The sequence below is a fragment of the Hylobates moloch genome, unplaced genomic scaffold (assembly GCF_009828535.3).
Source record: "Hylobates moloch isolate HMO894 unplaced genomic scaffold, HMol_V3 SCAFFOLD_12, whole genome shotgun sequence".
Classification (NCBI taxonomy): domain Eukaryota; kingdom Metazoa; phylum Chordata; class Mammalia; order Primates; family Hylobatidae; genus Hylobates; species Hylobates moloch.
The window spans coordinates 1730664-1758277 of NW_026652287.1; the positions used below are offsets into that span (position 1 = coordinate 1730664).

Below are 27614 nucleotides of genomic sequence, written 5' to 3' on the forward strand. Positions count from 1 at the left end.
GGACCACAGAGGGGCATCGGCAGGGAAGCTGCAGCACCAACCCCACATAATAGAAAAGATGAACAAAATCCTGGTGGCCACAGCCCGGTTCTCAGAGGGGTGTAATGAGGCTTCCTTGGCCCCAGGCTACCCCAGAGCCAAAGCCTCCAGCAGACAGCGTTATATATAATTTTTAAACAAGGAGGCGTATTTGTGTGTTACTTGAGTAATTTAAAGGAAATTTAAAAAATAAGTCGGTGACCTGGGGAAGCCAGCAGCCAGACCCATACACATCAACACGGGGCAAGGGCTTCTCAGGAGTGAGGCGATGCTTCTTCCCCATCACCCCCTCACCCAGCACCAGCCCCCGCCTCTGCCCCGGGTGTGGCAGCGCGGCCCCTAGGGAGCAGAGAAGAGGCTGCAGTGGCCTCTGGAAGTCCTGACCCTCTGACTTCAGATCTAAATCACTCTTCAAAGGAAATGTAGAAAACAGCCATCACCGCAACAAGCCAAGCATGTGTGTGGTCGGAGGGTGGGGAAGGCAGCTAGCTTTCTCTTGGATCTGAAGCCAAGATCACGCCCTGAAATGGGGAAACTCCCTCCCCTCCATTGTCAGAGGTTCCATCACAGCCTCCGCTCCTGGGATGAGAAAAGCACATTGACTCTTCATGTGTGTGGAGTTCCCCACTGACCGGGAACAAATGCTCTCAGCAAGTCTCCAGAAAAGGCAGCCTCCAGGGCGCCCAGGGGTGTGACATGGGGTGGGTGTGTTTTTGACATGGGAGTGTGGTGCTGCCAGAACGTGAGTCATCTGCATACAGGCCGCATCTCATGCAGAAATGTGGGAGATGCCCACAGCCCACCAGCCTCCCTGAGGCCTGGGTGAGGCACAGAAGCCAGTTCAGTTCATCACCAGGTGGCTGGGGAATGGGAATGAGGTGCTCCCTCCCTGTGGAGTCTTCAACAGTGTTGGGGGACAGCCGCATTCACCTGAGCGTCCTCCTGAAACCTCAAGCCAAGAGCTGCTGTGCTCTGCTGGACAGAAGTGAAGGCCTCCTCACAGGGCCGGCTCCACGGCAAGTGACCTAATTTCCCACCAGACACACTTCACTGGAGTATGTCTAATGGGGAGTGCCTGTGAGCCCTCCGGAATACCTCCCACAGGATCTGAGATGCCCTCCAACCACCATCATGATCTTTCCAGTCGGGGAGAAGCAAACAGGATTAACCAACTGCTTGTTTATTGCCTACTGTTGATGGGCAAGATACACCAAAGTGTCTCCTTCTAGGAGATACATGCAGAGAGAAGAAAAATATTTGATACTCATGATAGCCTGTGAATGCCCCTTGTTTAGAAATGTGCTGGCTTTTATGTAAGTATTGCTATGGTTTGACTGTGTCCCCCAAAAGCTCATGTGTTGGAACCTTAATTCCCAATGCAGCAGTGTTGGGAGATGGGGCCTTTAAGTGGCAACTGGGTCGTGAAGGCTGAGCCCTCAGGAATGGATTAATGTCACTGTTATGGGAGTAAGTTAGTTCTTGCAGGAGTGAATTTGTTCTGATGAAATTAGGTTGATGCAAAAAGCAAGCTCGACTCGCTCTTACAGCTCTTTCAGTCACGCTGGCTTCCCTTTCCCTTTTCCACCAAGAGATGAAGCAGCACAAGGTGCTCACCAGACACAGCTGCCCAAACTTGGACTTCACAGCCTCCAGAACTGCGAGCCAAAATAAACTTTCCTTTATAAATTACCCAGTCTCAGATATTCTATTATAACAACAGAAAATGGACTAGGTGTACAGTTTTACCTGTAAATAATTTGGGGAGCTACGTGTCCATCACTGTCCCAAGAAAAAGAGAGATGGCACCATGGTCCTTAAATTTGATGGTAAGTAAAGCAATATAAGGAGCCGAAATACCGACCCCAGAGCAGTGGGTCAGGTGCAGGTGGATCTCAGTGGAAAGTCTGGGGCAGCCCTCTGTGCCACCCTCTTCTCCAGCCCATCTCACAACTAATCAGGGTTCAGGGCTTTGAATGCTTGAAATGTCCCACCTTTAGGGAAATCAAGGATAACAGAAGTAATGGGAGAGATACGACAAGGAAAAGCCTTGAACCAGCCTCTATCTCTTGGTGCTTTCTGAGGTTTCTTGCTTTCAAAGAGTCATAAGACACTCCAGCATGGTTGAGGCAGCCACAGCCTGATGGAGGCTAAGACAGGACTTTCAGAGCCTGGTTCCAGCACAGGAAGAAAAAGGTGGGAGGTGGGCAGGAGGACCCTGACTGAGGCATTTCAGGACAGGTTGATGAGCTGGGCCACCCCAGTGCTGAGAAGGAAAGGTTAGGCCAGGTGAGACCCTGGGACAGATGGCCCAGTGGAGCAGGGGCTCATGGTGGGGATTTACTACTCTGCCTTCACCCCACTAGTGTCGTCTGCATGTGGGCCTGTCTGGTTAAGTCACTCTCCCCACTGCTGGCTCCTGGGAGGAGGTGAGCAGTGCCTTGTGGCACCAAGGATACCCACAGATGCAGCGCTCAGACCCTTAGGACATCCCACTCAGCCCAGGCTGCTTCAGAAACCAGAGGCGTCCTTCTTCCAACATGTGATCAACCCATCTGAGGACAACAGCAGAAGCCCTGGAACATGGCACCCCCGAGTCTTCCCGCTCCAGGCCTCCCAGGCCCATGAGCCTGCAGAGACCTCTTTGGCGTTAAGGCAGCTTGAAGGGGTCTGTCCTTTCTTTTTTTTTTTGAGACGGAGTCTCACTGTCGCCCAGGCTGGAGTGCAATGGCACGATCTCGGCTCACTGCAAGCTCCGCCTCCCGGGTTCTCGCCATTCTCCTGCCTCAGCCTCCCCAGTAGCTGGGACTACAGGCGCCCACAACCACGCCTGGCTAATTTTTTGTATTTTTAGTGGAGACGGGGTTTCACCATGTTAGCCAGGATGGTCTCGATCTCCTGACCTTGTGATCCGCCCACCTCGGCCTCCCAAAGTGCTGGGATTACAGGCGTGAGCCACCGCGCCCGGCCGTAGGGTCTGTCCTTTCAGTGGAACAAGTCTTGACCACAGAATGCAGGCGCCACCCCCCACACACACATGGTGCTGACATGTGCACGTCCTTATTTTGAGATCATGGGGCCAGACCTCAACCCTAGAGAGCAGCCTCCCCAACCTCACAACCTACTGCTTCCCTCTTCAAAGGCAACTGAGCACAGCCAAGAGACACTGGGCAGAGGGGCAGACTTGTGCAGACAAGCACAGCCCATGGCCACCTGGGACGCGCCAGGGTCAGAGAGACCCACCGATGCCCCCTACTTCAGAAGACCCCAGGAAACATGGTTTTTGTCAAAGACCAAAAAGCTTCAGTTTCCTGTCTGTTCATCGTCAATGTGGGACGCTGGTCTGGTAAGAGACCCACCCTCCAGTGTGAACTGGACTCTAAACTGTGTCCCTCCCTCTGAGGTCCCCAAGTCCCTGTCTCCTCTGCGAAACCTCAGGAGTCCCGTTTGAGAAGAAAGGGGCCCGCAGACACCTGATTCTCACGCTCGGTTTATGCACAGGTGCCAGCCTGCAAGCCGGAAAGGCACGCAGAGAGGAAACTGCGTTGCTGTTTCAAAACACAAAGAAAAGAAAGAACTCTGAAATTGCGTGGGGATCTGGAGTTAGGGCAGCTTGCCTCGAAATTGAACAGAAAGTGTTTTCGCATCACTCCCTCGCCCCAGGTAGCACCCAGTCATGCCGCTCTCAGTGGAAAGCGCAGCACAGGAAGCCAGGCCGGGACCCACAGCACAGGTTCTGCATTTGGCATTTAGCAGCTGCGATGTCTCCGAGAACCCTGCAGAGACGGAGCCCACAAAGGAAGGTAGAGCGTGGACCGGAAGCCACCAGAAGCCGGGCGAGGCGGCTGAGTTCAGTGCTGTCAGCCAGGGGCTGGGGAGGGAGAACCCTGGTGCCCGCATCCCTGGTGAGCCTTGAACCCGGCATCCGGGCCTCCACCCTCTCCTTCCTCAGGCCTCCTGGACACATAGGACCCGCCAGTGCATGCACAAGTTGCCCTCTATGACCCAGCAGCACTGGGGTCACCTGCACTGTGGCCATGGTATGTGTGGAAAGGTTCTATCCTTGGGAAAGAGGTCCTGAATGTCCTGGGAACCAGGAGGAAGACTCTCCAGAGACAAACTGGAGAATTAACCACAGAGACCCCGCCCCCTTAACTCTGCCCCACTCACATGACCCCTTCCCACTCACATGGCCCCTCTTCTCTCAGTGGCCGTGCCCCACTCACTTAGCCCCACCTTCCTTGCACATGGCTCCACCTCCTTTCACTTAGCCCCACCTCCTTGTACATAGCCCCACCCTCTATCAAGTGGCTCCAGCCTCTTACATTCCCTTGATGGTGCAGCCCACAGCCCCTTCTCAGGCCCACTCTGACCCCAGGACTCTTCGCCACCATCCTGGATGGCCGACTCCCCCCTGACTCTCCAGGACGTCCCGTGCAGACACTCCATGGCCACATGGGCAGGGCACTAGAGGCCAGCCAACCTATAAGGACACAGCCTGAAGTCACATGTGCTCCATACTCCAATCAGCTAAGGCTGTGGGTGGGGCCAGGAAGGTTCTGCCCAGGATAGTGCTGTGGGTGGAGCCTTGCGGTGATGGACACACCCTCATTCCCTGGCAACGAGCTTTCCTCCCACCTCGGCTCACTGCGCACCTGGCTCTCCTCTCACCTGGATGATGCAGCAGCCTCCACCCCTGTCCCCCGCACCGAGTCCCCGCCGAGCAGCAGGTCAACTTCTAAGTGCGCCTCAGACCGCCTCTCCCTACAGAAGCCCCAGGGGCTCCCAGCCTCTGAGTACAACCCAAACTCCTACCCGCCTGCAAAGCCTGAGCCCCCTCTTGCTCCTGAGCTGCGGACACGCGACCCTCCCACTTCAGAAAAGAAAAATGGTGTCGCTGCCCTTCGTCTCTGTCTGTATAAGCGGACTCAGCACCAGGGGGTATTTGCGGGGGCTGCGGAGCTGCCTGGAGACCCCCGCCCAGCCACAGAAGGCTCTGGAAGGGGGCGGTCTCTGCTGAGGGCCTGGTTTTGCGGTCACCCCCTAGAATGCTGGAGTCTCGCCTCCTACAGGTCGCGAGCATGTGGTTCCCCCACTCGGGTGTGACAGGTCCCCCAACGCTAAGCAGAGATGTGGCCCAGAAGGGCTCCAAGGATCCAGGGGGTGCCCAGGGAGGCTCTTCCCAGAGGGAGCATTTTCTCTCTGGGACAGGACGTTCATGCTCAGGACAGACCTGCACACGGACAGGCCTTTGCTTGTGGCTTCATCTCCGTGGGAATAGGCACCTCCACATCGGATCGTCGTGGATGAGTGACACTGAATTGTCTCAGGCCCATGTTGTTGGAAAGCAAGGGACTTTGGCATTTCTATCACAACAAGGCGACCTGTATTCTTTCATACATGCAATAATAATTAACACTTACGTTTTAAATAATTTTTACTCATTAGGCTACTCAAAACGTTTTTATACAGTTGTCTCATTAGGGCTTATTTTTGGTCTGCCCTTTTTGTGCCGAATACAAAAATAATATAATAATACGATACAAGATATTTTCTAAGACCTTGGATTTTGTCTTGTTTTCATGACTCCGCTCTGATACATTGTGCTCCCCTTATCCTTCCAACAAACTACCTTTCTGCTTATGAGAACAAGTCAGCGCCTGTTGCTGGCATCCAGACATCTCTAACACCCCCTCACAGGCAGCTAGAAGCCTCCACCGAGCTCATGTGTGTGAGCCCCTTGATGGTTCCTAACGATGGCAATAGTTAACCTTTTCCAAGCACCTGCCCTGCGCCTGGTCCCGCTCTGTTTTACATGAGTGAAGTCACTCAATTGCTCAGCTCTTGCCAGCTGTGCACACTCTTGCCCACTTTACAAACGAAGCCACGAAGCCACATGGTGTTTGGAGGACTCACGGCAAGTGACGGAGCTGGGAAGGGGCCAATTCAGGACTCAGGTCAAGACATCCTGGTTCCAGAGCCCCACCCTGACCCCCCATGTTACTCAGCACAGGTGAGTTACACTGATCTTTATCTGTCTTTTCATGCCCTGGGGATGGAATTTTCCTAGAATGGCCACTGGCTCCCCCCGCCTGGTACATCATGGACTTGTAGCACATGGCCCTGCCCTCAGATGCCTGTGACGTCAGAGATGGAGGATGGGCCTGCTGGGCTCCCCGGCTCTGTCAGCTCCAGGAGCCTCGGGGTGGGGGGATGATCCACAGGAATCCACCTGCCTCCCAGAACATGGAAGGCCATGGCCCCAGAGCATCCCGATTCCATCTAATGGCATTTTTCAGGAGGAAAGAAAGAGGCAGAACAGAAAATCTATACAGCTGCTGTGCCCGGGATGAACAAGTTTACCTGCTGAAGGGCACTTCTGCCTAATCTCAGTGCTGCAGTCAGTCCAGAAAAGCAATACCTATAAACGTCTATAAAAGTGTTACAGCTTTTCAATTTGGCTTCTGGGCCGTGGCTACTTGAAATCTCAACTAGAATTTAAAGGTTGTTTTTTTTTTTCCTTCCCTTTGTTCTTCTTGTCATGAAGTTGGCCAAATGGTTTCCATCAAAAGATCCAATCCATTCATTATCCTTTTATTTATTTCGTTATAGCTGGCCTCTACCCAAGAAGAATTTTGGATGACTTACAGAAACAAGCGGAAAGCATTGCTAATGCCAGAGTGTCTTTAAACTTTCAGGAGAAGCAGATATGCTGTGGTTTTTTGCCTGAGAACAGTCAGGGGTTCAAAGAGGTCTGTATGTGGAATCTTGTCAAAATCAGTGCGGAGTCAAACAGCCTCAGCCACCTGGACCCTCCTCACGTTGGAAAAGTCATCATGGTACCAAGGCCTAGAGTGGTCAAGCTCATCCCACTCCACGCCTTCCCTCCCCGTCCCTCTGTCTGGTGGGGAAGATGAACTTTCTTTCATTCCTAGTAGAATATCTGAGATTCTGGTCTGTCTAATGTTGGGCCAGAGGCAGAGAAAAGACCCAAATGCCCAGAGTTGACCGTTCGAGTGCCACCCATGAGACATGAGCATGCATCATCAAACCCAGCAACATGGTTTTCCAGAACAGAGCAGGCTGAGGTGTGCAGCCACTCAGCCCACTCGGCCCCAGCCCTCTGCCTGTCCGGGGTTCCAAGTTTCCATGGGGTTCTGGAACCAGCCCAGGTCCCCATGGTGACTGATCTGGTGGCCTCAGGAAAGTGGCTGAGGTCTTTAGGGTTTGGTGGGATTTCTCTGAAATCTCCCTCCAGAAGGATTAGGTGCACAGCGATCAGACATATAGGAGGTAGAAGGCAGCCCCTGCTCAGAAGCCAGGTCTGGAGGAGGCCCAGAGAGGCCTGACAGAGCCAGGCACACCTCCTCCAGGGCCTGGCTGAGCCTGATGACGCCTGGCCAGTATTCCTTCTCCGGTTCTTCCTCACTAACAGAAGCAGCTTTGCTCGGGGTGGCAATGTGCCCAGCTAGAAAACTGCAAAATCTGCATCTCCGTCCTCCATTCCAGCTCCGGCTCCACCACCACCAATGCAACTTCCCCACCTGGGCGTCCACAGGCCTCCCAAACGGAGCATGTCCAAACCTCCCTCCTGACCTCACTCCCAGCCCTGGACTGCACCAGAGTCATGCCCTTGTCAGTTAGTGGCCACTCTGTCCTTCAGCTTTTTGAGCCCCCAAATCCTTGACCCTGTCAGCAAGCCCCCAATAGCAGACCTGAAGCTAACACCCTCCACTCCTCTCCTGAGCAGGGCTCCCCGCGACGGCCCTGTCTACCTGCTCACCCTGCCCTGTACAGGGTTTGTGAAAGCCCAAGTCCATCGCTTCGTCCCTCTGCTCAGACCCTCCGGGGGCATCCACCTTACTCAGGGGAAAGCCGAGGCCCTTAAAGTTGCCCCCAGGCCCGGAAAGATCTGCCCATGGCCCCTGACCTGCCTCCTCCAGCCCCTCGGCCTCCTGGCCACTCCTCAGACTTGAAGGTGTGCCCCCCACCGCCAGGTGTGTGATGCCTCTCCCCCGATGCCCCACAATCCCCCCATCCACGTGGTCACTCCTCAGGGCAGCCTCCCACAGGCTCCTGCCCACAGGCTTCCCAGGTGCTGCTCCCTAGGATCTGATCTTGCGTGTACCTGTCACTACCTGTCTGTCTGCCTGCCTGTCACCTCCCCAGGTCCCCAGCACTGGGATGTGAGAGTCACAGGGCAGGATTCAGTCTGTCTGGCTCTGTCCTCTCCCTTACAGCCTGAACAGGGGCAGGCATACAGGGGCACTCTGTGAACTTCGGTGGGATGAACCCACGCAAGGTGGCCTGCGGGAGGGAGGATACAGGGGGCTGAGGACAATGGCCCAGCCAGGAGTCCCTCTTGGGAGTGAATGGACAGGGCCACTGCCCCACAGCCTGGAAGGTGCTGACAGGCCACCCGAGCCCTAAACATCCTGATGGAGTCACCCCTTGGAGTGAGCAGCAGGTGCAGGCGCCTCGGCTGGAAACCCTAAGGAACCAAAGCCTGCGGTGCTTGCAGATGTGCGATCATATCCTGCGCCCCTCTCCCTGGCAGAGGATGAGCGGCCAGGATTACTGTTTTCTAAAAATATTCAAATCTTGTTGTGAGTCACAATCCTATTGTGGCTCCTATGACTGCTGGACTCAGGGTTTTATTTCTTTACTGCCTGTTCATGAGTCTGGAGTTGCCCCACAAATTTGCTTCCAGTTTGGCTCAAATGGACTAAAGGCCTGGCCCTGGGGCTCTAAGGTTTAACCTCAGCCTCACCCCTGCCAGAGTTCACCACAGAGACATCAGGTGTCCCCAGAAACTCCCCAGGGACTGGGCAGCTCAAAAGGTCCCCAGCGTTCCTGAGAGGCCCAAAGACCAGGGCTGAGCCAGGTCTCCTCCTCCCCCGCCGTAGAGGGCCCTAACCTGGGAGATGGGGGCTTCCAGCCAGGAGCAGAAATTCAGTCTGTGGTAAGCAAGTCACAGCGACTTTTATCCTACCTTATGTGGGGAAGAGAGAGGCAAACCTCTCCCTCATCTACTGATAAAAATACCCCCCTCCCTCGTGCACACACTAACAACCGAGGAATCACATCTTTAAACACACCTGGATTCCGGCAGGGGCCTTCCCTGCACTCTGACCTCCTCCCTCCCATCACAGACTCCGGCCTGGTCTCAAAAGGGACCCAGAGCCTGGGTGCCTGTCACCTGAGATCTGTACAAGGGAAGCTGCCCAACCCAGGACAGATCCGCATCAGGAAACACAGACAGTGACAGGCAAGGGCCTGTCTCTGATGCCTCCTCCCACAGGACAGGGGTGACTCCAGCTCTGTCTCCAGAGGGAGCTGGGTCCTGGCACCGCACACCAGCCTTGGTCAGTGGCTCCAGCAGACAGAGCCGAGGGTCCACGCTGCTACAGCAGGGCCTGAGCCTTCTCATGATGGTTTGCTTTTCAGACAAGGTTCACTCTTGTTCAGAAATCAAACCTGGCACGAGCAACACCACAGGTGTGTTTTCACTCTGGTCAATCACTTCCCAAGCCACCCTGTCACTCTGTTTTCTCTCACCTCTACTGAGCCACTCACCTGGTACAGAAAAAAATCAACCCTGAACCCCGGCACCATTTAAGATTTGCAGAGCAGATGTTTATGGCATCAGTGTGGGGAACGGGATGGCCACGTGGCTTCTACAAGGGCCAAGGAAAGATTTATTCGAAAAGGACTTCTGAGAGTGGGGAAGGGAGTAGAAGGTAAATGCACACAAAGAGAGAGGAGAGGGAGAATCTGATGAATGAGGGCTGAGATAACAGCCTGCCTAGTGCTGCTCATCCTGCTCAGTAGGTCTGGATCACTGGCTCAAGAGCTGGGCATTCTGATGGAATTAATTTACACATCTATAACGCAGGAACTATCCTGCATCCATAATGCGGGAACGCTCACCCAGACCAGTGCACCCAAAAGGAGCATCTCAGCACTTGAGGATTCACTGGTTCCCAAAGAAAACTCTCCTTTCCCTTTGCTTTCTGAAACAACATATGAGAGTGGGGAAAACATTAAGGTTTCTCTGAATTAAGATAAACTCACTTGAGTAGCGAAAGCGTCTTTTCTATAGAAGACATGGGATCCTCAATTGAGTCATTTCCTCCATTTAGAAAATGTGCTCCGTAAAGAGACCAAGTGCCAACACGTTTCCTTACAGTGTTTCATAAATTATGTGCTCATATATTCACATGCCCCGTGAAGCAAAAGATGATAGTATTCTCCTGATACACAGAATGAAGATTTAGAAAGAAAATGCACTATATAAATATAGCCCCAGTCTTCAACTGGAATGCTGTGGAATACCAGCCTGGCTCAATACTTGAAAATTAGGGTAGTTCACCATATTATCAGACTAAAGAAGAAAAAATCATGTGATCATATCAACTGATGCAGAAAAATCAACAAAATCCAATACCTGTTCATGATTAGGACTCTCAAAAAACTAAGAATAAAGGGAAACTTCCTCAGTCGAATAACGAACACCTATAAAAAACCTAGAGCTAACTTATTAGTCGAAGACAGAATGGTTTCTTCCTAAGATAGGGAATAAGCAAAGATGTCTGGTCTCATTACTGTTGTTCAAATAGTATGGAGGATTCCAGCCAGCACAGAAAGGAAGAAAAAGCACACAGCTCAAAAGGAAGAAGTAAAACTGTCCCTATCTGCAGATGGTATGAGCATTTATGTCAATAATTTCAAGGAATCCAGAAAGAAACTCCTACAATTATTGAGTTCATAGTCACTCAAAAAATGTATATTTAGGTGTAAATTTAACAAAACATGCATAGGACCTGTATGCCAAAAACTACAAAATACAGATGAAGAAAACCAAAGAAGATTTTAAATAAATGGACAGATATGCCATGTTAATGGATTGGAAGACTTAACACAATAAAGATATAAATTCTCCCCAAATTAATATACAGTCTTAATGTAATTCCTATTCATCCCAGCAAGAATTTTTGTAGACACAAAAAATCTTGCTCTAAAGTTCATCTTTAAAGGCAAAGGAACTAGAAAAGCTAAAACAATTTCGTAAAAGAAGAATAATGTGATATGAATCATGTGCTCAAGCTGATTTCACTCTACCTGATTTCAAAACCTACTACACAGCTACAGTAATCAAGACTATGTGGGACTGGCACACGGACAGGCAATTAGATCAATGAGACAGAGCCGAGAACCTGGGAACAGCCCCACACAAGTACAGCCAACTGATTTTTGGCAAAGAAACAACAGCGATTCAATGAAGGAAGGAGAGTTTTTTCCCCCTCAACAAATAGTGCTGAAACAGAAACTCATACAAAAAAAGTAATTCAAAATGGATCATAGATTAAATGTAAAAAATAAAACCATAACACTTTCAGATAAAAACAAAGGAGAAAATCTTTGGGACCAAGAGTTTGATGAAGAGTTCTTAGTGATGACACCAAAAATATGATCCACAGAATTAGAAAATCAATAAATTGGACTTTACAAAATTTAGAAGCTTCAGCGTTGTGAAAAACTCTTGTTAAAAGGATAAAAAGATAAGCTGCAGACAAGGAGAAAATATTTACAAACCATGTAGCTGACACAGGATTCATATCTATAATAATCCAGATCCACAACTCATATCTATCTATAATATCTATAGATTCTATCTGCAATTCATATCTATAAAATAGAAAGAATTCTTAAAATTCAATGCTAAAACCCAAAAAGAATCCAATCAGAAAATGGGCAAAAGATACTAAGAGACATTTTATGGAAGAGAATATCTAGATGACAAGACAGCACAAGAAAAAATTTCCAACATCACTAATCATTGGGAAAATTCAAATTAAGACCATGATGAGAACAACTAAAACAAAAAATAGTAACTATACCAAATGCTGTCAAAGAAACTCAATCACTCATGCATTCCTCATGGAAATGTAAAAAGGTACAGACATTCTGGAAAACAGTTTGGAAGATTTTTTTTAATATTAACTATATTTACCACATGACCCTTGTATTAGTTCATTTTCACCTTGCTAATAAAGACATATCCGAGACTGCTAATTTATAAAGGACAGAAGTCTAATGGACTCACAGTTCCACATGGCTAGGGTGGCCTCACAATCATGGCGGAAGGTGAATGAGAAGCAAAGTCCAGTCTTACATGGCGGCAGGTAAGAGAGAGCTTTCGCAGGGCAACTCCCCTTTACAAAACCATCAGATCTCATGAGACTTATTCACTACCATGAGAACAGTATGGGGGAAAGTGCTCCTGTGATTTAATTATCATCACCTGGCCCCCCCTTTGACATGTGGGGATTAGTTCAAGGTGAGATTTGGGTGAGGACACAGTCAAACCATATCAGCCCTGTAATAGTACCCCTGGGCATTTGTCTCACAGAAACGTAAACTTATGTCCACACAAAATGCCGTCCACAATTGTTCCCAGCGGCTTTGTTAGTAATAGTCAAAAGCTGGAAACAATCAAAACGTCCTTCAGCGGGCAAATGGTTAAACAAACTGTGGTTTGGCCAGGCGCGGTGGCTCACGCCTATAATCCCAGCACTTTGGGAGGCCAAGGCAAGTGGATCACAAGGTCAGGAGTTCGAGACCAGCCTGGCCAACAGTGAAACCCCCGTCTCTACCAACAATACAAAAATGAGCCGGGCATGGTGGCATGCACCTGTAGTCCCAGCTATTTGGGAGGCTGAGGCAGGAGAATCGCTTGAATCTGGGAGGCGGAGGTTGCAGTGAGCTGAAATTACACCACCTCACTCCAGCCTGGGCCACAGAGTGAGACTCCATCTCAAAAAAAACACAAAAAACAAACAAACAAAAAAATCAAACTGTGGTTCCTCCATTCCATGAAATACCACACTAAGCAATGAAAAAGTATAAACAACTGACCTACACAACCATGGGAATTATGCTGAGTGGCAAAGTCCATCTCAAAAGATCACTTACTGTATGATTCTATTTACAGACCACTGTCATAATGACGAAATCATAAATACAGAGAACAGAACACTGGTTGCCAGGAGTTAGGGATGGTAGAAGGAAGGAGGGATAGCAACGAGGAGATCTGCTGGCTGGTAAAACGGCCTGTATCTTCATTTCAGTGGTGTTTCCATGAATCTACACCTGTGTTAAAATAACAGAACTATATACATACATGGCACTAATGTCAGTTTCCTGGTTTGACATTGTGCTGTATTTCTCTCATTTGTAATCACTGGGGGAAACCAGATGAAGGGTGCACAGGACCTCTTTGTAATTATTTTTGCAACTTCCTGTGAATCTATCATTATTCCAAAATAGAAGTTTAAAAAAACAGTTAAATCAACATCAAATCAACTATAAATGAGTCAAGATTTCTAGCTGGAGGAAACACAAGCGTGGGCAGGTGAGAAGAGGATCCTACTATTAAGCCAGACACTTGAATATTTACGTCTCATTTTGATTTGCTGAGTTCTGCACAGGAACAGGGAAGTCAGTGGTAAGCCTGTGAAGGGGACGGCAGCTGACAGCTGGCTATTGATCCCAAGAGGACCCATGACTAACGTTCTCACGAAGCCAGGTCAGATGGGTTGTGGTCTCTCCTCCCCTGCCTTCAAGGCATAATCCCAGCCTGAATCACTGGGGGTGGGAACACAGGGACTTTTGGGGGCCACAGGCATCACCTTGAGAAGCTGGGCGGGGCTCCTGACTGCAGATCCTGATGTTATAAGCCTCATTATACTTATACCGCTGACCTGTAGGATTTGTTCTGAGGACTGCAGTGGGGGCTGGGGGAGGGAGAATATGACGCCCTGCATGATCCTGAGTTCATTCACAGGGATGAGTCTCACGGGTGTCCGGGTCTGAGCAGTGTTACGTAAAATGCACCCCAGGAGGAGGGACCTTCAGGACTCTGTCCGCTCTGTCCTCCATCCAGGTAACATGGACGGGGTGGACGAGCCCCTGAGAGGCCAGAATTACCACAGCCCATGAGCTTGGCCCGAGGGTCAAGGAGAAGAAGGGCTGCCTGAGAATCCAGGCAGTGGGACCTCCACGCAGTGAGGTCGTAAGTGATTTTACATTCCACATCCCAAAGTTTTTGATCAAAAGAAACCAGGGGTAGCTACTGATATGTGATGAAAGAAGGAAGAAACAGAACCATCACGTGTCACAGGCAGGGGTAACTGACTCTGGTGTCGTTGGACAAAGAGTGCCCGGAGAGGCTGCCGGTGCGCCCGGAGAGGCCGCTGGTGCGCCCGGAGAGGCTGCCGGTGCGCCCGGAGAGGCTGCTGGTGCGCCCGGAGAGGCTGCTGGCGTCCGTAAGGCCCCCTTGGCCATGGCCTCTGTCACCCAGGACTGACTTGGCCAGTCTCTGCATGGTGTGGCCCAGCCAGCAGTTAACAGCCAGCATCGCTCTGACAGAGTAGTGTCCATGTTGCTTTGTCTTTCGAACACGACCCCTGCTGTCGCTGCCTGCGTGGATTATTTGCCTCCCGAGCTATTTGATCTGATATGTCCAGTAACCACAGAGGACCAGGAAAGGGGCCACCTAGACAGTCAGTAATTAGCTACTCCAAATACCACGGGAGAAAGTGTGGCCCCACCTAGCCTCTATGAGCAAAGGCTGAGTGGGTCACAGGGCTGTGGTGGATGCCCCAAGCATCCCCAGAGAGGTGGCATTGGAGAAGACCGAGTGTGGAGCCATGGGGAGAAGCAACGCAGGGCATCAACAGAGCCCTGGGGGAACCCAGCAGCTGTGCGGCACCCAGCCCTCACCAGGACGCCAAGGGACACGGAGCAGGCATTCAGACTTTCGCCCCCACGCCGCAGTGCTGAGGCACATGGCCGTTCCCAGTGGTGGGTGTCAGAGGAGGACTGCTAAAACAGATTTAAATAAGATCTGGAGTGTCATAACATAATAACCAAAGTGTCCAGGATGCAACTGAAAATCAGTTGTCATACCGAGAACCAGAAAAATCTCAACTTGAATGAGAAAAGAAAACCGACAGACATCAACATCAAATGATGCAGACAGTGAAATTAACTGACAAGGATTTTTAAAACAGCCATCATAAAAATGCTTCCATAGTTACAGACACTCTCGAAACAAATGAAAAAGACAGAGTCTCAGCAAAGAATTAGAAGTGCTTCCAATTGTGGACTTTTTCAGATTTTGACATTTCTGCACTATACGTACCCGGCTGAGCATGCCCTAAGCTGAAAATCCAAAATCTAAAGTGCTCCAGTGAGCAGTTCCTTTGAGCGTCATGTCAGTGCTCAGCAGATTTGGAGTTTTGAAGCATTTCAGATTTCAGATTTTCAGATTAGGGATCCTCAACCTGTATAAAGGAGAACCAAATGGAAAATTTATAAGTGAAAAATAGAGTAACTGAAATCAAAATCTCAATGGATGGGCTGGGTGTGGTGGCTCACGTCTGTAATCCCAGCAATTTGGGAGGCCGACGGGGGCAGATCACTTAAGGTCAAGAGTTCAAGACCAGCCTGGCCAACATGGTGAAACCCCGTCTCTACTAAAAATACAAAAAATTAGCCGGGCGTGGTGTCTATTAGCGCACCTGTAGTCCCAGCTACTTGGGAGGCTGAGGCACGAGAATCACTTGAACCTGGGGGGCTGGCTGCAGTGAGCCAGGATGGCGTCACTGTACTCCAGCCTGGGTGACAGAGTGAGACTCTGTCTCAAAAAAAAAAACAAAAAAAAACAAACCACCTCAATGGATGGCTCAACAGCAAAAATAAAAATAGAGAGGACAGAGGAAAGAGTAGTGGACGGAAGGATAATTTGAAGAAAAACAACATAAATTACCCAATCTGAACAACAGAGATAAAATAGATTTTAAAAAATTAACAGAGCCTTGAGGACATGTGGGACAACAATGAAAGATATAATATCCGTGTCACTGCAGCCCCATAAAGAGAAGAGAAAGGGAGTGGGGTTGGAAACACAGTCCAATGGCCAAAATTTCTTAAATTTGGCAAAACATATAAACACACAGATTCAAGCAGCTGAGCAAACTCAAACCGGAAAACCTAAACAAATCACTGCCAGACACATCATAATCAGACTTCCGAAAACCAAAGACAAAGAAAACAAATTGTTGAAAGCAGGGAGAGAGAAAGGACATCTCACCTACAGGGCCAGACAATTAGAACGGCCTGGATTTCCCATCAGAAACTGCCGAGGATGGAAGGGAGCGGCCTCTGTCAAGAGCTGGAGGAAATGAACTATGCACCCTGAGTTCTGTGTCCACCGAAAATACCCTTGAGGGATGAAGAAGAAACAAGAACGTTCTCAAAGGAAGACAGAGAATTTGATGCCAACAGGCCAGACATAAAAAATGTCTAAAGTACATTTCTGGAAATGGAAAGGAAAATGATAAAAGAAGGAATCTTGAAACATCACGTATGAAGAAAGATCAGTGGAAAATAAAAATATGGTCCCAGCCTGCAAATGTGTACAGTGGTACCTTGCTCAGCAACTCAAACCCAGCACATTCCAAACAGACCACTGAAAGGGCATGGAGGTTTCTGCTGGGCCGAGCAGCCGGCCCACCCTGGGTCACATCCTCTCGAGGAGCTCCACTGACCCAGGACTCTCACGATGCTTCCCTAGAATCCAGCAAGCAATAGACACAGCTACTGAAAATGTGTCCTGTAGGGTCTGGAATCTGAGCCCTCTGGAGGGATGCTATCAAATACAAAACCCAGACTCTGCCATCAAAGAACTTCTAGTCTCAGGGGGAGGGCAAGGCCAGAATCCATGAAAAAAATATTGTCAGAAATGAAAAGCATCAAAAGAGTAACCTCTGAAGCCCCTCTTGCTCTAAACTTCTGGATCTAGGAAGTCGCCATCTGCTTCTCTTAATACTTTTTATTTCCCAATAAAGTTACAAAGGTTAAAATAACAGAAGCTCATTCTCCCTGGTGCATAGACAAGGAAAAACATGAACAAGAAAGAAGCGAGATGAGCAGGAAGACGGCTGTGGTCAGTCCTGCAGGAAAGCACACAGGGTCCTTGACTAGGGAGGTGCCAGTGAAGACAGAGACATGGAGACCCATTTTCTGCCTCATCCCAGCTCTACCCGTGTTGTGGGTTGAACAGTTTCCCCACAAAATTCATGTCTCCCTAGAACCCTCGGAATGTGACCCTATTTGGAAATGGGGTCCTTGCAGGTGTCATTAATGTAAGGTTGAAGATGAGATTGTGCTAGATGGGGACGAGCCCCCAGTCCCATCAGAGTGTCCTCGTACACTGCGGAAAGGACAATGACACATGGAAGAGGAGGCTGTGGGGAGACGGGGCAGAGACTGGAGTTGGCTGCCGCAGGCCAGGACTGCCAGGAGACAGGCGGGGGTGGACATTCCCGCTGAGCCTCCAGAACGAACCAGCTCTGCCAACGCCTTTGTCTCAGACTCGTGGACTCAAGAGCTGCAGAATGGGTTTCTGTTGTTTAAAGCCACTAGCCATTTGTCACGGTGGCCCTAGGAAATGGCCATAGCAGCGCGGACTTGGCTCCGCTGCCATCTGGCCCCTTTTTTCCACCGTTCCCCTTCCAAGCATTCTTTGGTCCGCGGCACGTCTCAACACATTAGGAACCACTGATGCCGTCCAACCCAGCTTCAGGGGTGAAGCACAGAGTTTCTCTCACACACCAGCAGGCGCTCGCCAGGTGGTGTTCCGTGCAGTTCTTCAAACCTGTTTATCGCAGCGGGGGTGGCCTGTGATTACTTCCTGCAACGATTTCCTCCGCTTCGAAAATTACACCCATATCGTTGCCACAAAATCATCTCTCTAAATTTTATCCCGTTACTCTAATCATTGTGGACAACGCTACCATAATTAGTAATTATCCTTCCCCTCCTTCCCAGCATCCTAAATCTCATCTATTTGTCGAATGTCAACACATGTAAGTCCAAGACCCACGACAATCAACGCCTCCACAACCGGCTCCTGGGACATGGGTGTCTTCAGTTCTCCCTGGGACGTGGCTTCCTTCCTTGTCCTGAGGCCCTGGAAGCTGTATTAACACCTGCTTGCATCCAGAAGCGTGTGCTTTGTTTTCTCTTTCCAACACAAGGATCTCTTGTGTGGTCCACGCTAGAACCAAGGGAAGTGATTATCCCCACGGGGTCCATCCCTGGCCTTCCGCCTTGTGTCAGGTTCCATGGTCCACCCACATCAAAGGTGCTGGCTCTGCCTCTAGGTCTCTTTCCAGAATATTTTTCTTCTCAGGTGCCTCTTGCTCATGGAATATTCATGTTATAAATTATTTTTCTCCGGACACCTGGTTAGAATTTTGCCAAGTTCTCCACAACTTCACGTTAATGTTATTGGCGCTGTGATATAGCACAGTATCAGAGGAAGAAAAGAGAAGCCCAGCTTAAAATACAGCCTCAGCAATGATGGGCCCCACGCTTCCCAGAGGAATCCTCCACCTTGGCCTCTTGTCCCCACATTTTGACAGAGTCAGGGCCCCAGCGTGGCTAGGCCTGAGCCTTAGGAGAACACTCTTTATAAAGATCAAAAGAATGGGCAGTGGTCTCTGCATTGATCATTCTCACTGGTTCCTATTTCCAATGCCACAACTTGGGATTTTTCCCTATAGCCGGCAAACTTTCCTCCTGGATTGTAAACTAAAGTACAACCTCTAATGTGTGTCTGAAAAAGCATTTACAATCAGAACAAGTTAACACTGCCTCTGTATATCAGTGATCCTCAACCGAGAGGAAAAAAATAATATTTTCATAACACAATCTACAAAACAGGACTCTCAATATATTCCTTCAGGGTGGAAGATTTCCGATGATGGGAAAATTTCCATCACAGGTTTGCCCCCAGGGGACCATATCAGGAGCTCCCAGGGGTGTAATCCTCACTCCTGTGAAAATAATGTTATGGGTTTCAAAGTTTGTAAAATTCTGATCTATTTTACAGCCTAGCTCTGTGGCTGTTAATAATAACCGGTCATGTTTGTGGTCTTGAGCCCTCTGATATGCCACATCAAAAATGATGTTATTTTCCATGAAAGATGAGTGGTTTTGCTTAGAAAAGAATGGGGGAATCCGACAGCCCACAATTTGCATCTAGAACCGTCTATGGAGAGATGTGCTCTGTGAAGCTCTGTGGCTCTCCCCAGAGTCTGTGCTCGTTCATATTTCTGTTCATCTGCTTTGTCACAGTTTCCCTTATTTGCTATGCTATTTTGTAAGTTCACAAATGAAACAGTTTAAACCAGGTTTTCCCAGGCCTTGAGCACACACGCGCATAAGAACTCTTAAGTCAACAACATAGAAAGCCTACCCCTTGAAATTCTCCCCCACATATTAAAGGATAACTTTTAATAAGGTAAATCATGACTCTCATACAGAGATAAAATGAACACATATCAAAGATATTATTTAATGTGTTAATGGATGAGGGAACCTATGAGATGTGACCGTCACTTCAAAGGGAAATTCAAAGAACCATACGTACGTGAGCCCATCCCGAACGCTGAAATCAATGTGCTTAATAGACACAAAACTGGCGGAACTCGACGTCCAGGGAGAAGAATCAACTGAGTCAACCAGATGAGACCTACATGTCAATGGCCAAGGCTCACGTGGATCTGTGGGCACACTGTCACTCACAGGGTTGTGAGGTGGCTCAGGGATACGGAGGGGAGCACAGACTCCCGAGAATCAGGTAACCCAGATAACGCCCACTTCCCATGAAATGCATCCGGCAATCTTTTTGGTCTATTTCAAAGTCTTCCATAATTCTTCCCTCCACAAATTAAGTGTATTTCTTAAAATCTAACTTTCCAAACTAAAAAGATATGGCCAAGTTCAAAATTTAAATAAAATTTCCATGCACCAGAAATGGGATAGAAACATAAAGTAGCAAGCTCAGTCGAGACTTGTGCCCAAGACAGTGTAACAAGACTGGACTTACCTGCCCTTTGGCACCAACTGAAACCTAAGGCGACTTTGTGAATTTGTGCCTTTCACAGCACTGGACATCCATCAGGCAATGAAGGGGAGGGGTGCATGAGGGACAGGAAACAGCGCAGAAGCGAGCTCTATGACTGCCCCGGAGCTCAGCCTCGAGACAGTTCCCAGACACTGCAGCAGCGAGGGGAACCTAGGCAAGACCCGGCAGAGACCCTGGTGCTCAGATATCCAAGATCAGTGACCGGAGAGGAGAGAGCTGCACAGAGCGGAAGGCCCCTCGAGTTCTTGGCACAGCAGAGACTGGCACGTGCAAGGAGGAAGCACCCAGAGCAGGGAAAGAACCACCCAACGGATTACAGGGAACCAAACGAGCTCACACAGGGCCGGGAATAGCCTGAGTCCACACCTGCCGGCTTGGAAACCTTGGAACTTCTAGGGCACTGGGTGGAGCGCTCAGAAGGGTCTTGGCTCGTTAGTCCAGTGAGCTAAACTGGACTTAGCTTGACACTAATGTCTTAGCAAAACAATAATGCTGAGTGGAAAACGCCAGGCCAGAAAAGAGTACATACTATACAATTCCATCATACAAAGTTCTAGAAAATGCAGATCAATCCACAGCGAAAGAACAAGTATTAGTGGTTGCCTTGGGACAGGGGAGGGAGGTGGGAAGGGACAGGGAGGGGACAGGGATTACAAAGAGGACCCAGGGAACTTTCGGGGTGAGGCACACATTCATCGTCTTCACCATGTTGATGGTTTTATGGGTATATGCTTTGAACACTTTACACATGTGCAGTTATTTTTTTGCCAGTTACACCTCAATAAGTGTGTTTTTGTTCTTTTACTGTTTGTAACTATGCAGGTGAAGCAGCTCTAGGCCTGGGGACTCTGATACAGGTTTGGGTTCTCGTGGTGAGGGGCTGAAACCCAAGGTGAGGGGAAGCAGAAGATGGGAGGGAGACAGTAAATGGCATAGGCTATAACCAGGTGAGAGATGCTCACACTCACAGGTAATCACAGAAATGCAAATTACATCTTCAGTGAGAGATCCCGTTTCACAGCAGTGAGGGTGGCAAGACTTTAAGTCTACTACACTGGTGGGCTATCAGTGCTGCTCTGGACAGAAATTTGGCAAAAATCAGCAAAACTGAAATGTTTCTCACCATGTGACCCCATTCCCAAGCACACCCCCCAAGCAAACGACATGAATAACCATCAGCAGAGTAACGGCTGGGTCAGCGGTGGGGTCGTCGCGGCACGCTACCTCCCTCCCATTCTGGATGTTTGTCTTTGGGTTGACTTTCTTGAGATTTATCCATGTTGATTAGCACCGTTCTGGTTCATTGACTTTGACTGATGTTATGGAAAGTCTAAAATTCTTAAAAACAGCCCTGTTTATGGGGTTACTGTGGGGTGATGGCCGATTACTTCCGAAATGATCACCTGTCATTCCCAGGCCACAAAAATCATGTCAGGTCCTCTCTAAATCACTATGTTTGCTTCTACAGAAAACCCTTTACTTAAAAGATACACATTTTCCTGATTTAGCAGAGCACTTCAGCAGAACTAAGCAGCCTTGATCGAATGAAGACGGGTTTCCAAGAAAATAAAACATTGACAACATGCCACGGCACACGCGTGTGAAGAAGGCAGGGTGCAAACGTTCACGGCACGGGAAACGGGGCAGGGAAGTGGAAGCAGACAGCAGAGGGCCCAGGCCATCACCAGCCTGCACTCCGTCATCACAGTGACTCTGTGGACACTGTCAGAGAACGAGCTACCAGAAGGACTGTCAATTATGCTTTAGAACCCAGCATGCCACCAGGAGTGACTTGGGAGGCCCCAGTGCCCAGATCTGACCGAGAAAGGCCCAGGCCTGTGCAGAAGAGCATCATTTGGCCCCACTGTATGGCAGAGGGAGCTCATGTTTTCTGGATCAGGCAGAAAAACAGCCATGGACATGTTCTGTGCTACAAACTGGGGCTGAGGTGCCTTGGGACCCAAGTCTTGGATGCACCTGGCAGACAGTGTCGTGTTCTCCACAAGCGGAGATGTCGGACTGGCTGGCCTTCGGCAGGTCTAGTGGCAGATGCTCCCACCTGCCCTCTCCAGGGTCCTCACCTCTCCAGAGCTACCTACGGCTCCTCAGGGGCTCATGAAACCACAGCATCTTCGTGGAGTCAATGCCATGAGGCCAACAGGAAGAAATGCAGTCCTAGAGGTGGGTTGTTTTGGCTACTCAGAAGCTACTCACACTTCTGTCCATTTAACCCTAATTTAATTTCACTCTAGTGGGCCTCTCATTCCTCCCCCCACAAAGACCACTCCCCATTCCCTAGGTCTAAGCCAATCCGTGCATTTTATCCCCCCAGCTGCTCCTGAATAAAGCAGACCATGCCAGCCCTGGCAGAGGCAGATGCCTGGTTGCAGACCTCCAGGACAGCCCTGGAAGCACCTTTTAATTCCTCAGTGAATGTGAAGCAAGAGCCCTCAGGGAGAACAGAGCTCTTGCCCCGAATGTTCCAGCTACAGAAGAAGAGCTCGCTTTGGGGACTGAGTTCAGGAACAGGTGAGAAGACAGGAGATGTGATGGTGATGTGGGCACAAGGTCGGGGTGAAATGGCAGGAAGCCAGCAGGAGCGCCCCCACGCCAGCCTCGGGACACGGCCCTGACCAGGGTGGGACTCGGTGCAGGGGGTCTCATCTCAGAGGAAATGAGCCCCAGGAGCGGCTCGCACAGCCCAGTGTTCCCAGGCAGAGCTTTTCCAATTTGCGGAGCAGCAGCAGCCTCCCCTTAGCTCGGCTCCCACAAGCCATTCTCTCCAGGCCGTTTGTCCTTCTTGGGGTAATAAAGGAGGGTCCTGTGCAGACCCCAGGAGGAGCTGGAGGTTTTCAGATCAGAGCTCGCCATGCAGGGTTATGAAAGATGTGATTTCTGAAGCAGGAGGAGGAGATCTCAACATAAACCTTTAATTAAGAAATGCAAAGCAGGGAGAAGCGAGTTTGGAAACATCCTTTGAAGCAAGCTTGATCCTCTCCATATGTATGTTTTAATTCAAATTCAATTCAATTCAATTCAATTCAATAATTCAATTCAATTCAATTCAACCAATTCAATTCAATTCAATTCAATTCAATCAATTCAATTCAATTCAATTCAATTCAATTCAATTCAATTCAATTCTCCACCACTCTGGAAACAGAATTCTGTTTTCTCCTTCTTTAAATAATTGCCTACTGGTAGAGAAATGCTAAGAAAGTGTTAGGAAAACAGCTGTCCCTCTGGTGCGGTAGCTCACACCTGTAATCCCAGCACTTTGGGAGGCCAAGGCAGGTGGATTGTCTGAGGTCAGGAGTTCGAGACCAGCCTGGCCAACATGGTAAAACCCCGTCCCTACTAAATATGCAAAAAAATTAGCCTGGTGTGGTGGTGGGCACCTGTAATCCCAGCTACTCAGGAGGCTGAAGGACGAGAATAGCTTGAATCTGGGAGGCAGAGGTTGCAGTGAGCCAAGATATCGCCACTGCACTCCAGCCTGGGCAAGAGAATGAGACTTTGGCTCCAAAAAAAAAAAAAAAGAAAGAAAAGAAAAGAGAAGAAAGAAGGAAGGAAGAAAGGAAAGAAGGAAGGAAGGAAGGAAGAAAGGAAGAAAGGAAAGAAGGAAGGAAGGAAAGAAAGAAAACAGATATCCACTGCTCTCCCAAGGATCTTCTCCTCCAGAACATTATATGTTGTTCCTGAGATTCCCAATTTGTTTAAACAGGAATTTTGATGGAAAATTACCATTTGAATACAAACACCCAAGTTCTGTTTCAAATCAAATAGCAGAAAAAGAAGGAAAATGAAGCAGGCCATTGGCTATTGTTGATGTCAATCAAAAGAAACAAGGACTGGTTCCCGGAGCAGCATAATCCTGAACTCCCCACGAGCACGAGCGCCCCAGGACGTGGGCGAGACTTTGTGCATCTTCCTCCCCCAGCCGGACAGGGCAGTGCCCGTCTGAGGCAGGACGTGGCTCGGATCTGTGTCCCCACCAAATCTCATGTAGAACTATAATCCCCAGTGTTGCAGGCGGGGCCTGCTGGGAGGTGATTGGATCATGCCGGCAGCGTTCTCATGAATGGTTTAACACAGGGGGTCCCAACACCCGGGCCATGAACCGAGACCAGCCCGTGGCCTGTTAGGAACGGGGCACACAGCAGGAGGTGAGCCGTGGGCAAGCAGGCATTCCCACCTGAGCTCGCCTCCTATCAGATCCACCAGGCGTTTGATTCTCATAGGAATGCAAACCTGACCGTGAACTCCGCTTGTGAGGCATCTAGGTTTCAAGCTCCTCATGAGAATCTAGTGCCTGATGATCTGAGGGGGAACAGTTTCATCCGGAATCCATCCCCCCAACCCCATCCGTGCAAAAATTGTCTTCCACGAAACCAGTTCCTGGTGCCAAAATGTCTGGGGACCGCTGGCTTAACACCATCCCTCTTGGCACTGCCCTCACAATTGTGCGTTCTTGTGGATCTGGTCGTTTAAAAGTGTGGCACCTCCCCACCTCTCTTGCTCTGCCCATGTAAGACGTGCCTGGTTCCCTTCACCTTCTGCCATGACTGTAGCTCCCTGAGGCCTTCCCAGAATCTGAGCAGATGTCAGCACCATGCTTCCTGTTCCGCCTGCAGAACCGTGAGGCAATTAAACCTCTTTTTTTAAAATAAATTACCCAGCCTCAGGTATTTCTTATAGCAATGAACAGACTAACACACAGGGCAACACACAGTGGCTCATGATCTTGGGAAATTTGGGCTAGAAAAACACAAGTCAAATTTTAGTTCAAGCAACTCCAGAGTACTTGGCCTGCCCAACTAACAGCACTTTCTGGCTACGAATACCACCAGATGTCCTGACTGAGAATCTCATTGATGATGATGGTGACGACGATGATGATGGTGATTTCAACTCCAGACAGGAAAATCTGTTATATAACAGGCCACCAACAGGCGATGAGGTTCGTTCTGACCCAGCAGGACACACTGAATTCCCAGCTTCCTGCACACATTCCTGGACCCCTGTGTATCCAATCTGTGTGCTAAGCCCTATGCAAGAGAAGCATTTGTGCCCAGTTTCCCAGGGAGAGGGCCAAGCCCAGGCAGACGACTCTTCCTGGACCACCAGGGTGACATCTGCAAGCCACAAACAACTGTCCTGCTTGTCCAGGTTTTAGATGCTCGGTTCACATCTTTTCCTGCTGTGTCTCCCCCGACTCCCTCTCCAGCCAGAGACCTTGACTGGGAGTGGCTCCGAGTCCCCCACGGACCCCACTCACAGGCACAGCTGGTCCTGCTGGACGGCTGGGCCCATGCTCTCCACCGCCCCAGGAAAGCCATTCCTAAAGGCAGCCCCACTGGCCGGCCGCAAACCTCCCCTTGCTCTGCAGCCTACACAGCCGCCCCTGCTCGCACCCCAGCCGGCAGCACACACTTGAAAGCACATGGTTATGGTCCTGTGGGGCAGACATGAGGCTGGCAATCCCACTAACCAGCGCTTGCCGGGAGACAGGTGATGAGGTCACTGCTGATCTACAAGGTCACTCTGGGTGGTGCACGGATGAGCACTTTATTTTAGTGACATGTGCATTCTAAGGCATATTAGGAAGTGACATAGTTAACACTCTGTTTCCAGAATCTCTGGCTATAATGGCTTAGAGTGAGGGAAAAGCAGGCATGGAGGTGGAAAAGACGTTTCTCCACATCGAGTGGAGGAAGTGCACGGGGCAAGAGTGTGCAGGAGGCACGCAGGTGGGGCGGGAGTGAGTGGAGCCGAGGATGGGCATCAGGGCCATGCCTGGCAGCACAGGGCTCACCACCTGCCCGCCAAGGCCAGGTCCCACCGTATGTGTGGCATGCAGCCCTGGGCTCAGACAGTATCCAGGGCCCCGCCTGATAAGGCAGGAAGCTGAGACCAGAGACCCCAGGGACTCGGTCACAGTCACACAGCTAATCCACAAAGGAGCAGGCACCTGAGCCCGAGGGTCCAGCTTCAGAGTGCTCGTGACGCACGGCATATGAAGTATCATCCGCTTTTCCAAACTCCCTTCTTCAGCCTTTGGCTTCGCTCTGTCTCCCATCCCTTAAAACCCATTCTCACCCTCTCTCTCTCTCTCTCATCCCTTAAAACCCATTCTCACCTTCTCTCTCCCATCCCTTAAAACCCATTCTCACCCTGTCTCTCTCTCACCCCTTAAAACCCATTCTCCTTGTGCTTCTTTTCTCCTTTCTTCCTTCTCAGACCCCTCCTCTTGCCCTGAGTGTCAGGAAGCTAAGCAGGCTGCTTCCCCACCCCCCGGAGGCCCCTTCCCTGCACAGTCTCGGAGAGGGGAGACAGCAGGCCCTGCCGCCCAGCCCTTCAGGAGGGACCTGGTTCCTGGGATGTGGGTGTAGCCCCGTGGTGCACAGGAGGGCCATGCCAGCATCTGAAAATGATCCCTGCCCTGCCCACAAATGAAGACTGGTTTCTCAGAAGACAAGAGTCTTTCTGTGAACTATAAAAAGCTACTGGATCAACAACCTATTATCATTGTGGAAGAAATTACTGATCTGCACGTCAGCTGGGAGGGTGCCTGGCTGGGCCGTCCGCCCCGCAAATCCGTGGAGCCCCGGATCACCAGAGACTCCCTCGGTGGCCACGCCCCACACGCCACACGCCACACACCCATCTCAGCGCTTCCCTTAGGCTGTGGGCTCAAACCCGGGAAAGACATCTGCACATCTGGGCCGCCCCACAGCTGTAGCCGCGGGGGTGCAGGAAGACACCCGAGGATGGGCAGCTGCTTCCAGCTCTCCACGACAGACATGGGTGCACCCCTGGCCCGCTGCAGGATGTGTGAAAGGAAACGTGCTCCCTGGGGAGTGTGAGACTCACAGATGGTGCGGGGCTGCCCACCCACCGTGCTGTCCACTGCTGGATTCACAGTGTCAGAAGCGCTGCTGGCCCCGGCTGACCCTGCGCCCTCAGCCTTCCACTCAGCACACTGCGTGCACAAGCCCCAGGTGCCCGGGCGGGGCCAGAGAGAGCTCTGCGTCCGACAAGCATCTGCTCTCCCTGTTTCAGGGTTGAAGGGCCTTTGACCACCAAGCAAGTCCAGCTGGGGAGAGGTCAAGAGCACATGTGAAGCCCCAGCCCCCTTCAGGGGAGCTGACGCTCTGCCTCTGCCACCCCCATCCCACCCCTGTGACATGGGATGTGGAGGTGACCAGCGGAGCCCCATCCTGGGCTTGGAGGAGAAGGGGATGGAAGTGGGGGCCAGGTCCACAGGGCCTGGTCCTGCAAGTATCAGATGTTCAATCTCAGACCCTCACTTGAGGGAGAAGCAGGCCATCAGCAGGGCTGTCATTCTTTGGGGGTGGCTGTTGGTGACGATGTCTTTATGCTGAGCCAAGCCTCCTCCCACTGACCGACATCTTCCAAGAAATGCTGAGGTGGGGAATTTATGACCTCACCCAACCCCCAGAGCCACGCACAGTCGTGACGTCCCTGGCACTGACACTGGCTGGCTAACTGTTGTCTGGAATGGTCACGGCAATGGAGGAGAGTCCCAGCCCCAGCGCGGCAGAGGAAGTGTCCCCAC

At 50.3% G+C, this 27614-nt stretch overlaps 1 protein-coding gene and 1 long non-coding RNA gene across 3 annotated transcripts in view; one reads left to right on the forward strand and one right to left on the reverse strand.

Annotated features, from left to right (window-relative positions):
* Positions 1 to 27614, reverse strand: part of ADGRD1 (adhesion G protein-coupled receptor D1) — a 177711-nt gene that overhangs the window by 63491 nt on the left and 86606 nt on the right. The gene's annotated exons all lie outside the window — the stretch shown is intronic.
* Positions 13133 to 18011, forward strand: LOC131380856 (uncharacterized). The gene is made up of 3 exons (XR_009209097.1): positions 13133 to 13624; positions 13883 to 13981; positions 17932 to 18011. It is a non-coding gene; the product is annotated as an uncharacterized LOC131380856 (long non-coding RNA).